Raw genomic sequence first — 12,500 nt, 5'->3', positions numbered from 1 at the left:
ATGCTAGCTTTTTTAATAATTTTGCCGGTGAACACCACAGACATACGGTAATTGACACAAGCTAGGATCAGCAGGCTAGCTTTTTCATCTAATTTCGCGCCTCTCTACCTATGATATGTTTTACCTACAAACTTAATACGATCCTTGCTTATAGTCAATTGCTAGCATGCTAACATTATCATGGTATCTTTTTGAACTAATTCCTCCATGTCAAATATTTTGTTAATCGACTCACGCTATCTGTTACCATGCTAATGTTAGCATGCTAGCTTTTTAACCAATTTTGCCGGTGTACACCTCAGACATACGGTAATTGACACAAGCTAGCATCAGCAGGCTAGCTTTTTCATCTAATTTCGCGCCTCTCTACCTATGATATGTTTTACCTACAAACTTAATACGATCCTTGCTGATAGTCAACTGCTAGCATGCGAACATTATCATGGTATCTTTTTGAACTAATTCCTCCATGTCAAATATTTTGTTAATCGACTCACGCTAACTGTTAGCAAGCTAATGTTAGCCTGCTAGCTTTTTTAATAATTTTGCCGGTGTACACCACAGACATACGGTAATTGACACAAGCTAGGATCAGCAGGCTAGCTTTTTCATCTAATTTCGCGCCTCTCTACCTATGATATGTTTTACCTACAAACTTAATACGATCCTTGCTGATAGTCAACTGCTACCATGCGAACATTATCATGGTATCTTTTTGAACTAATTCCTCCATGTCAAATATTTTGTTAATCGACTCACGCTAACTGTTACCATGCTAATGTTAGCATGATAGCTTTTTACCTAATTTTGGTAATTGACACGGGCTAACTTTAGCAAGCTAGCTTTTTCATCTCATTTCGCAGCTATCTACCTAAGAGTTGTATTGTTTACTTCTCGACGCTATCTGGCTAGCGAGCTAACTGTTAGCGTTTCAGTTCGGCTTCGGATTTACAGTTTCAAACGGGATTTTTCACGAGATAGATAATATTTATAGATGATATGAAAGTAGATGATGGAGTTGTGCATGGGCAAGGAAAGTGCTAGCAGCACGTGGCCAAATATTTGGGCCAGACTGGGCACCAGACGGCGTGCGAGTTTGACGCCTCCCGTGGCGCTTCATTATCCTCGCCTCCTCCACCGACTCCCAACGTCTTGACGAGCCTAATTAAGACCGAAGGAAAGGAGCGCAAACGTTGATGATGGGCCGCTTCTCTCTCTCTCTCTCGCAATGGGACAGTTAAATGTTTTCCATCAGACTTAAGAGACCGGGCGAGTAAAGACGCCCGCGGGAGATTTTAGCCAGATTACAAGAATGACTAAAACGGTTTGTATATATATATATATATGTATATTTATATATATATATATACATATATATATATATTTTTTTATATATATATATATATATATATATATATATATATATATATATATATATATATGTATATATATATATATATATATATATATGCATATATATATATATATATATATATAGAAATATATATATGTATATATATATATATATATATATATATATATATATATATAGAGAGAGAGAGAGAGAGAGAAATATATATATATATATGTATATATATATATATATATATATATATATATATATATATATATATATATATATATATATATATATATATATATATATATATATATATATATATATATATATAAGGCTACTGAACTGGAGGTGGACACAGGTGATTATCCGCAGATACCTTTGGAACAAGAAGCAGACCCAGAGTCACGGTGACAGTTAAATGAGTGTGAGCAAAGATCAGCATCAGCATCCAGTCTGGGTGAAGTCCAGGAGCCAGGGAAAACCTGCCGGGACACAAATACACAAAAATAAATATATAGATATAGATATCTGTATATAAATATATATATAGACACACACATGTGTGCATGCACACAAACAAACAAACAAGCATATATATATATATATATGTGTGTGTGTATATAAATATATATACATATATTATTAAGATCCGTACTCGGATCTTCTCATATTATTGTTTATTGTTTCCATTGTTGTATCACTCCATCATTCTACCTCTTATTTCTTGTTTGTTCCGTCACCATGGTCACTCATTAGTTCACCTGCTACTCAAGGTCCCGCACACCTGTTACAAATAATCCCCTTCCCTTTATAAGCCTTCCTCTTTTCATTCTTCTATCTGGGACTCTAATTTGTCCACACACAACGGTACGTCTGCTCTGGCTTTTGCTTACATGCAATTTCTGTATTATTTTCGGGAGCTCTCACGCTACGCAATTTTATTCCTTCTTAGCTCTCATGCTAAATGTTGTGTTTTCCCCTTTGTGGGCCTATGTGCCAGTTTAGTTTACGATTTGTTTATCCTCGCTTTCATGCTAGCGTCTTTTGTTTGCCTTTTCTTAGCTCCAGTATTTTTGTTCTCTAGCACCTTTTGTTAAATAAATGATTAGTTCATACCTTTTGCTGTGTTGTAATTTGACGCATCGTCGATGGAACAAATTGGCATCACAATGCCGCCCAGACGTTACATATATATAAATATATATATATATATGTGTATATATATATACATATATATATATATATATTTATGTATATATATATGTGTATGTATGTATAAATATGTATGTGTATATATATATATATATATATATATATATATATATATATATACACATATATACACATACATTTATATATATATATATATGTATGTGTATATATATATATACAATATATATATATATATATATATATGTACATAAAAATATGTATGTAGAAATGTACCAACATTGAATGCCTGTGACCTCGGATGCCTCAGGCGGTACTCCGTCAAAAAGCGACATCAGTGTGTAAAGGATATCACCACATGTGCTCAGGAACACTTCAGAATACCACTGTCAGTAACTACAGTTCATCACTACATCTGTAAGTGTAAGTTAAAACTACTATGCAAAGCCAAAGCCAATGTATCAACAACACCCAGAAACGCCGCCGGCTTCGCTGGGCCCGAGCTCATCTAAGATGGACTGATGCAAAGTGGAAAAGTGTTCTGTGGTCTGACTAGTCCACATTTGACATTGTTTTCCGAAACTGTGGACGTCGTGTCCTCCGCACCAAAGAGGAAAAGAACCATCCGGATTGCTCTAGGCGCAAAGTTGAAAAGTCAGCATCTGTGATGGTATGCGGGTGTATTAGTGCCCAAGGCATGGGTAACTTACACATCTGTGAAGGCACCATTAATGCTGAAAGGTACATACAGGTTTTATGTTGTCATCCAAGCAACGTTATCATGGACGCCCCTGCTTATTTCAGCAAGACAATGACAACCCAGGTCAGGCTGATTACCAAACTGAAGACTAATTAAATATACTGAAAAACTGATTAGAAAAAACACATTTGCATGCAAGTATTAAGGTCGAGACGGCCGGCGACGGAGTCACAAATGTCCGAAATGAATTCTCTGCTGATACGCTGTCACTTAAATGATGAATCAGCAGATTATCAGAGCCGGGAGTCGTTAGGAAACATTACCAGCCAGCTCTTATTAGAATAATTGTTCATGTTGTATTCATGAGTGTGGGCGCAGAATGTGCAAACTAGATAAAAAAAAAACCCTGGGGGAAATAAAAGTCGCTATATTTCACATGAGCAGTCAAAGTCAGATAGCATCCTGCTACATGACGGACACACTTCCTTTGAGTATGTGTCTTTAAAAAAAATTAAAACAATAAAATCACCTTATTAAGTCTTCATGTGTCCTTCTAGTTTAGTGTTTTCAACCTTTTTTGAGGAAAGGCACATTTTTTTTTCATTAAAAACGTTTAAAAAATGAAGCTCCACCAGGTCTTCGTGCTCTTATTTTGACGTTGTTAGTGTTTTCCTGGGTGTAGTGCTTTAGTTCCTGTCTTGCGCTGTTATTTTGGTGGCCCTTCCTGTTTTGTTGGTGTTTTCCTGTCGCATGAAATATTATTGTCTTGACCCGGGATCTACAAAGCGAAGAGTTAGCAGGACCTGACTCCCCTCCATGCTTTGAACTGTTTTACGACCTTTTCGTTGAACTGTTTTAATCCAAGGCAATGGCTGTTTATGACCCCCGTGCCTTAGAAACAGCTGTTGCCATGTAGTTAGAGAAAGTCCAAATAAAAGAGGAGGCGTACAATCTTTGTGAGACTGTGCAAGAGTGCAGTCCAGACGTCTCTCCTCAATTGAGCCAAATTTAATTCTGTCTCTGTTTAATTCCTTGCTTCTTGTCCTGTTTAATAGATGTCATCAGTGTTTGAACCTGACAGTCTATTTTTTCCCATATATAAGACGCATTAAAGGGGTCATATTAATATTATATATATTTTTTTTAATTGTAAACAATTCCTTGTGGTCTACATAACATGTAATGGTGGTTATTTGGTCAAAATGTTGCATAGTTTATGATGATACACACCCCTAGTCCATATACAACACATTTTCAGGACTTATGCAGATCCCGAATACGGATCAGCAGGTACCAGAAGGCAAGAAAAGTTGCTTTTGCATGATATTGCGAGAAAAAAAAAACGCCAGATAATATGTCTTACTTTATACACACACCATAATAATACTCGTAGGTAGATTCATAGCTTACTAAAGTTGTACTAGAATATTTTAATAGATTTTTGAGCTCCGTGTGTAATGTTCTATATTTTCAATGGGACATATAAAATGTTGGTGTTGTTTACTTGAGTCATATTGCCATCATTGTGCAGTCTACACGTATCTCTAATGTGTGACTGCCATCATATTGCAATCCACACATATCTCTTATGTGTGACTGCCATCCTGTTGCAGTCTACACATATCTCTTATGTTTGACTGCCATCATATTGCAATCCACACATATCTCTTATGTGTGACTGCCATCCTATTGCAGTCTACACATATCTCTTATGTTTGACTGCCATCATATTGCAGTCTACACGTATCTCTTATGTTTGACTGCCATCATATTGCAGTCTACACGTATCTCTTATGTGTGACTGCCATCATATTGTAGTCTACACGTATCTGTTATGTTTGACTGCCATCATATTGCAGTCTACACATATCTCTTATGTTTGACTGCCATCATTTTGTAGTCTACACGTATCTGTTATGTTTGACTGCCATTATATTGCAGTCTACACGCATCTCTTTTGTTTGACTGCCATCATATTGCAATCCACACGTATCTCTTATGTGTGACTGCCATCACATTTCAGTCTACAAGTATCTTTAATGTGTGACTGCCATCATATTGCAGTCTACGCGTATCTCTTATGTGTGACTGCCATCCTATTGCAGTCTACACGTATCTCTTATGTTTGACTGCCATCATATTGCAGTCTACACATATCTCTTATGTGTGACTGCCATCCTATTGCAGTCTACACATATCTCTTATGTTTGACTGCCATCATATTGCAGTCTACACGTATCTCTTATGTTTGACTGCCATCATATTGTAGTCTACACATATCTCTTATGTGTGACTGCCATCCTATTGCAGTCTACACATATCTCTTATGTTTGACTGCCATCATATTGCAGTCTACACCTATCTCTTATGTTTGACTGCCATCATATTGCAGTCTACACGTACCTCTTATGCGTGGCTGCCATCATATTGCAGTCTACGCGTATCTCTTATGTGTGATTGCCATCATATTGCAGTCAACACGTATCCCTTATGTGTGACTGCCATCCTATTGCAGTCAACACGTATCTCTTATGTGTGACTGCCATCATATTGTAGTTTTCACATATCTCTTGTGTTTGACTGCCATCATATTGCAGTCTACACATATCTCTTATGTGTGACTGCCATCTACACATACCTCTTGTTTAAATGTTAGAAAAAATATACATTAATTATTTTTAACATTTTTATGAGCACATACCATCTTAAACGTGTTCAAAGTCATTCAATAACTTGACTTTTTTTTACACTTTGCGCTGACATCGAGACATTTTCCAGCAGTTTCCGCCCCCACCTGATGACGTGGAAGCCGGCCGACAGCAGGAGCTCGTTGTAGATGGCCACCGCCATGTACCGCGGCTCGTGGAACGCCGAATGAATGCTTCGGACGGCGTAGCACAGGTAGACGCCCCACAGCAGGAACAGGAACTCCGCTATAGGAAGCAAACAACATCAAATTGAAACACTGTCACGTTTCAAGTCCTCGCACTCACAACTTTCTTCGGCCCCAGGGTGGATTTGCTTGCAACCATGGAAAAAGCAGAAAGTGTAAGGCTACCTGCCCAACGCTCAGAGTTACGCAGTGCGCATGAACGCCTCATCACTAGTTCTAGCCTAGTTTTATGCCTATTGTCGCAGTGGGCAACACATAGGGTGGAACTCGGAGTTAATGTAGTCTGCTGGAAATGATGGAAAGCGCTACTCCGCAAAGCTGTGGTCAATGTTGGAGATATGTTTAAGATATTCTACACCAAGGATCTCCAAACTTTTTGACTCGGGGGGCCGCATTGGGTTAAAATATACATCAGGTCAGGAAATAAAACATCCCTACAAGCTTGTTTTGCAGGTTTCCCTGCTCTTTGTCATGATCCGCTACTTGGATCATGTCATATTCTGTTTAGTTCCGTCTTTGTATCGTGTTCTGTTATTTGACTTCCTTAGTTCCTGGTGGCACTTCCTGTTTTGTTCCGTTGCCATAGTTACACATTAGTGTCACCTGCCTTTTGTTTTTGACGCGCACCTGCCTCGTGATGACTCTCCTTATTTAAGCCTGCCTTTTTCGTTACTCCCTCTCGCATTCTAGTTTGCTGATCGATGCAACAGGTGACGTCGCTATTCCCGCTCATGGTAAAAGACTTTCCGTTCTTGTTAGCTTCCACGCTATTCCTCTGTTTGCTTGTCCCCTAGCTCACATGCTAGCGCTTTTTGTTCCCTCTAGCTCCCATGCTGGTTCTGTTTGTTTTGTATTTATTGCCTTGTGCAAGTTTTTTTGTTCCTAGTCTAATTTGTTAGTGATAATAAATCTTCATTTCTTACCTTCACGCAGTGTCCATTCTGACTGCATCATTCGAGAGAACAAAACCACACCACGATGCCAGCCAAGCGTCACACTCTTCAGGGGATTTTATAATAACATAGGCTCCAGCAAACCCCCCCCCCCCCACACCCCCACCCCCCGCGACCCAAAAAGGGATAAGCGATAGGAAATGGATGTATATATAATAAAATCCCCTGAAGAGTAGGGAAACCTGCGAAACAGGGGATTTTGTAATAAAATATATAATAGAATCCCCTGAAGAGCAGGGAAATCTGCTAATCAGGCTTGTAGGGATGAAATAGCCTCTGTGTATATTCTTTTCTACCATGGTATTGAGCAATGTATAACGGATAAATATATATATATATATATATATATATATATATATATATATATATATATATATATATATATATATATATATATATATATATCTCCATCCATTTTCTACCACTTATTCCCTTTGGGGTTGCGGGGGGCGCTGGTGCCTATCTCAACTACAATCGGGTGGAAGCCTGGGTACACCCTGGACAAGTCGCCACCTCATCGCAGACATATATATATATAATATATATATATATATATATATATATATATATATATATATATATATATATATATATATAATGTATTATTTTGAGCGCAATGATATCACAGGAAAATGCATTTTTTAAACAATACAATTTGCCTGGGTGGCTAGGAGACAGCGAGAGTAACAAGCAGTATAAAATGGATGAGAAAGGACAGATTTAAAAAAAAAAGTGAAATACAAAAATAAAATTCCAATTCAAATATTTTAACTTGGGACTCCCGCGGGCCGGATTTTGGATGAAGGTTAGTTTGGGGACCCTTGTTCTACACTCTACTGCCGTTTCGCGGCCAATTCATCTCGTTTCATGTGTCAGGTCAGGACCATATGACGCCAATTTACTGCATTTTCTCAACATATCTAATGAGTGACTGAAAAACGACAAAAAAAGGTCTTTTCATGACCTACACTGCAAGTGGCATGATTAAGTCTAGCGTGAGCTCTATTTCATACCCAATAATGTATTTCGATTAGTATCCATAAGTACATAGATGACAGACTCTAATTTGGATGAACTTGACTGGCCTGCACAGAGTCCTGACTTGAACCCGGTATACCGTACATCCCTATTAGAGTCCATAGAGTATTTTTCCGTGGCTCCAGTCTATTAATGTTGACAAATATAGCGGGTGCGTGCATCATTAGATTACACCCCTGCCTGTGGAGATCCTCATGCGCGATAAATCCCGGTTACGGTTCTCGGATCCGTCCCGAATAACGGAGTGCTCTTGAGCAAGTCGAGTGCTCTCCCAGGACGACATGCTGTTTTTTTTTGTTGTTGTTGTTCTTTCCGAAAGCATCCTCGCAGGGTGCTTCCTGTTTGAAGCAAAGAGCCTCAACGCATCGTGTGCCGCCCAACCCCCCCCCCCCCCCCTCCCACACCCCGGTTGTCACGGCAACCGGCAACCTCCCTTCGTTTCCTGTTTCTGCACACGCCAAATACGCGGGGATTGTTGCGTTTCAACGCCAGTCCCGCCGTTGATTCCGTCTTTTTCATCTCCTCCTACACTCGTCGACAAGATGTTCCGCTTCGTTTGACATTGTAACAGGAACAGGAAACCCTCCATTTTTCCTCATTTAATTCCCCGGGAAATATAGAAAACGGTTTTGAGGCACCACACAACAAATACTTTGTCCTAAATCATCTGCAGAGCTCCAAACGTCATGTGACCTTCCAATTAGCCCACGTACAGTACGCAAAGAGCTTCATGGAATGGGTTTCCATGGCCGGGCAGCTGCCTCTAAGCCATGCGTCATCAAGTCCGATGCAAAGCGTGGGATGCAGTGGTGTAAAGCATGTCGCCACTGGACTCTAGAGCAGTGGAGACGCCACTGTCCATAGGGACATGGATGACAGATTCTGATTTGGATGAACTTGACTGGCCTGCACAGAGTCCTGACCTGAACCCGATATAACAACTTTGGGATGACTGAGAGCCAGGCCTTCTTTACCAACATCAGTGTGTGGAAAATTCCTATAAACACACTCCGCAACCTTGTGGACAGCCTTCCCAGAAAAGTTGAAGCTGTAATAGCTACAGAAAGAGGACCCACGTCATATTGAACCCTATGGGTTAGGAATGGGATGGCACTTCAAGTTCATATGTGAGTCAAGGCAGGTGGCCAAATACTTTTGGCAATATAGTGTATATTGCAAAGTCTGCCGTTACGAAGATAACAAATGAGGATTACCCACAAAAACACCAAAAGACGGTTAAAAAAATGCTTCTGTGGAGGGGGGGCGTGGCCTGCGGACCTGCAGCGAAGCAGGGTGTGCCAGGACCGGCTTCGAGATCAGTGACAGGTGCGTAGATGGCCCACCTGGGCCTGCTTATCTACTCACCAGTCACTGATCGCGAAGCCGGTCCTGGCACACCCCGCTTCGCTGCAGGTCCGTGGGCCACGCCCCCCTCCACAGCTTCAAAAGCCAAAAAAAAACTACAAAACAATTGCATGAGTGAAATGCTGCAAGTTTGTTGATGGATTAGATAGATTGAGTGGACAGAGAGTACATAAACAAACACGCAAAATGGCGTGGAAATCATTTACCACGTACCTGGACACAGTGGACAGTGAGTACATAAACAAACATGCAAATGGCATGGAAAACATTTTCCATGTACCTGGACACAGTGAGTACATAAACAAACATGCAAATGGCGTGAAAAACATTTTCCACGTACCTGGACACAGTGAGTACATAAACAAACATGCAAATGGCATGGAAAACATTTTCCACGTACCTGGACACAGTGGACAGTGACTACATAAACAAACATGCAAATGGCATGGAAAACATTTTCCACGTACCTGGACACAGTGGACAGTGAGTACATAAACAAACATGCAAATGGCAGGGAAAACATTTTCCACGTACCTGGACACAGTGAGTACATAAACAAACATGCAAATGGCATGGAAAACATTTTCCACGTACCTGGACACAGTGAGTACATAAACAAACATGCAAATGGCATGGAAAACATTTTCCACGTACCTGGACACAGTGGACAGTGAGTACATAAACAAACATGCAAAATGGCATGGAAAACATTTTCCACGTAGCTGGACACAGTGGATAGTGAGTACATAAACAAACATGCAAAATGGCATGGAAAACATTTTCCACGTACCTGGACACAGTGTACAGTGACTAAATAAACAAACATGCAAAATGGCATGGAAAACATTTTCCGCGTACCTGGACACAGTGGACAGTGAGTACATAAACAAACATGCAAAATGGCATGGAAATTTTTTTCCACGTACCTGGACACAGTGAGTACATAAACAAACATGCAAAATGGCATGGAAAACATTTTCCGCGTACCTGGACACAGCGGACAGCGAGTACATAAACAAACATGCAAAATGGCATGGAAAACATTTTCCACGTACCTGGACACAGTGGACAGTGACTACATAAACAAACATGCAAAATGGCATGGAAAACATTTTCCACGTACCTGGACACAGTGAGTACATAAACAAACATGCAAATGGTGTGAAAAACATTTTCCACGTACCTGGACACAGTGAGTACATAAACAAACATGCAAATGGCGTGAAAAACATTTTCCACGTACCTGGACACAGTGGACAGTGAGTATATAAACAAACATGCAAATGGCGTGAAAAACATTTTCCACGTACCTGGACACAGTGAGTACATAAACAAACATGCAAATGGCGTGAAAAACCTTTTCCACGTACCTGGACACAGCGGACAGCGAGTACATAAACAAACATGCAAATGGCGTGAAAAACATTTTCCACGTACCTGGACACAGCGGACAGCGAGTACATAAACAAACATGCAAAATGGCGTGGAAAACATTTCCCACGTACCTGGACACAGTGGACAGCGAGTACATAAACAAACATGCAAATGGCGTGGAAAACATTTTCCACGTACCTGGACACAGTGGACAGTGAGTACATAAACAAACATGCAAAATGGCATGGAAAACATTTTCCACGTACCTGGACACAGTGAGTACATAAACAAACATGCAAAGGCGTGAAAAACATTTTCCACGTACCTGGACACAGTGAGTACATAAACAAACATGCAAAATGGCATGGAAAACATTTTCCGCGTACCTGGACACAGCGGACAGCGAGTACATAAACAAACATGCAAATGGCGTGAAAAACATTTTCCACGTACCTGGACACAGTGGACAGTGAGTACATAAACAAACATGCAAATGGCATGGAAAACATTTTCCACATACTTGGACACAGTGAGTACATTAACAAACATGCAAATGGCATGGAAAACATTTTCCACGTACCTGGACACAGTGAGTACATAAACAAACATGCGAATGGCATGGAAAACATTTTCCACGTACTTGGACACAGTGAGTACATAAACAAACATGCAAAATGGCATGGAAAACATTTTCCACGTACCTGGACACAGTGAGTACATAAACAAACATGCAAATGGCATGGAAAACATTTTCCACGTACCTGGACACAGTGAGTACATAAACAAACATGCAAAATGGCATGGAAAACATTTTCCACATACTTGGACACAGTGAGTACATAAACAAACATGCAAATGGCATGGAAAACATTTTCCACGTACCTGGACACAGTGAGTACATAAACAAACATGCAAATGGCAGGGAAAACATTTTCCACGTACCTGGACACAGTGAGTACATAAACATGGAAAGCAAGGTAAAGAAAACCCTCTGCCATAGAGAAATGCTGAATAAATGTTTTACAAGAAAGTAATACACAGTCGATCTCATCATCAACTAGTTACTGGTTTTTCAGTAACTAACCCAACTCACCCACAGCCATCATGTAGTCCCAGCGGTCCAGCAGGCACATGCTAAACTGAAGTCCTTCCGTGGACAAGCCAGCTGCGATCAAAGCCCGGGTCAGCGCCGGGTTCTGACACATCGCAGAGGTCCAGGCCACCAGGAACCACAGCACCACCAGCAGGATCACCGTCAGCAGTCTCAGGACTCGCCAGCTGGTCATGTAGGGCGTCCTCTGGGCCGTGCGGGACAGGAACACCTTCAACACTCTGGACAGAGCGGGAGGAGAATTCAATTACAAGACAATGCATTTGTTTGTTTTTGTTTACTAATAAGGATTTAGCTCATTAGAAATGAGACACAAGGCGGTAGGTAGCTGGTGGAGGCTGGTGTGTTTACAGAGTGTGGATTATTTTCTCTTCCCCCTAAAGACAACAAGTGTAGTGAGAATTATTCATGGAGAATACATCAGCTAAAAATGGGTTTAAACCAGGGGTCTCCAAACTGTTTAGCTGCATTGGGTTAAAAATTGGCCAGGGGGCCGTAAGTGAATGTGTGTGTGTGTGTGTGTGTGTGTGTGTGTG

At 40.4% G+C, this 12,500-nt stretch overlaps 1 pseudogene; it reads right to left on the bottom strand.

The window, feature by feature from the left end:
- Positions 1–12,500, bottom strand: part of LOC133544966 (metabotropic glycine receptor-like) — a 190,900-nt pseudogene that overhangs the window by 18,224 nt on the left and 160,176 nt on the right.

The sequence above is a fragment of the Nerophis ophidion genome, linkage group LG28, assembly GCF_033978795.1.
Source record: "Nerophis ophidion isolate RoL-2023_Sa linkage group LG28, RoL_Noph_v1.0, whole genome shotgun sequence".
NCBI lineage: Eukaryota > Metazoa > Chordata > Actinopteri > Syngnathiformes > Syngnathidae > Nerophis > Nerophis ophidion.
Note: the sequence above shows the minus strand (reverse complement) of the source record. Positions and strands in the feature narration are given on the sequence as shown.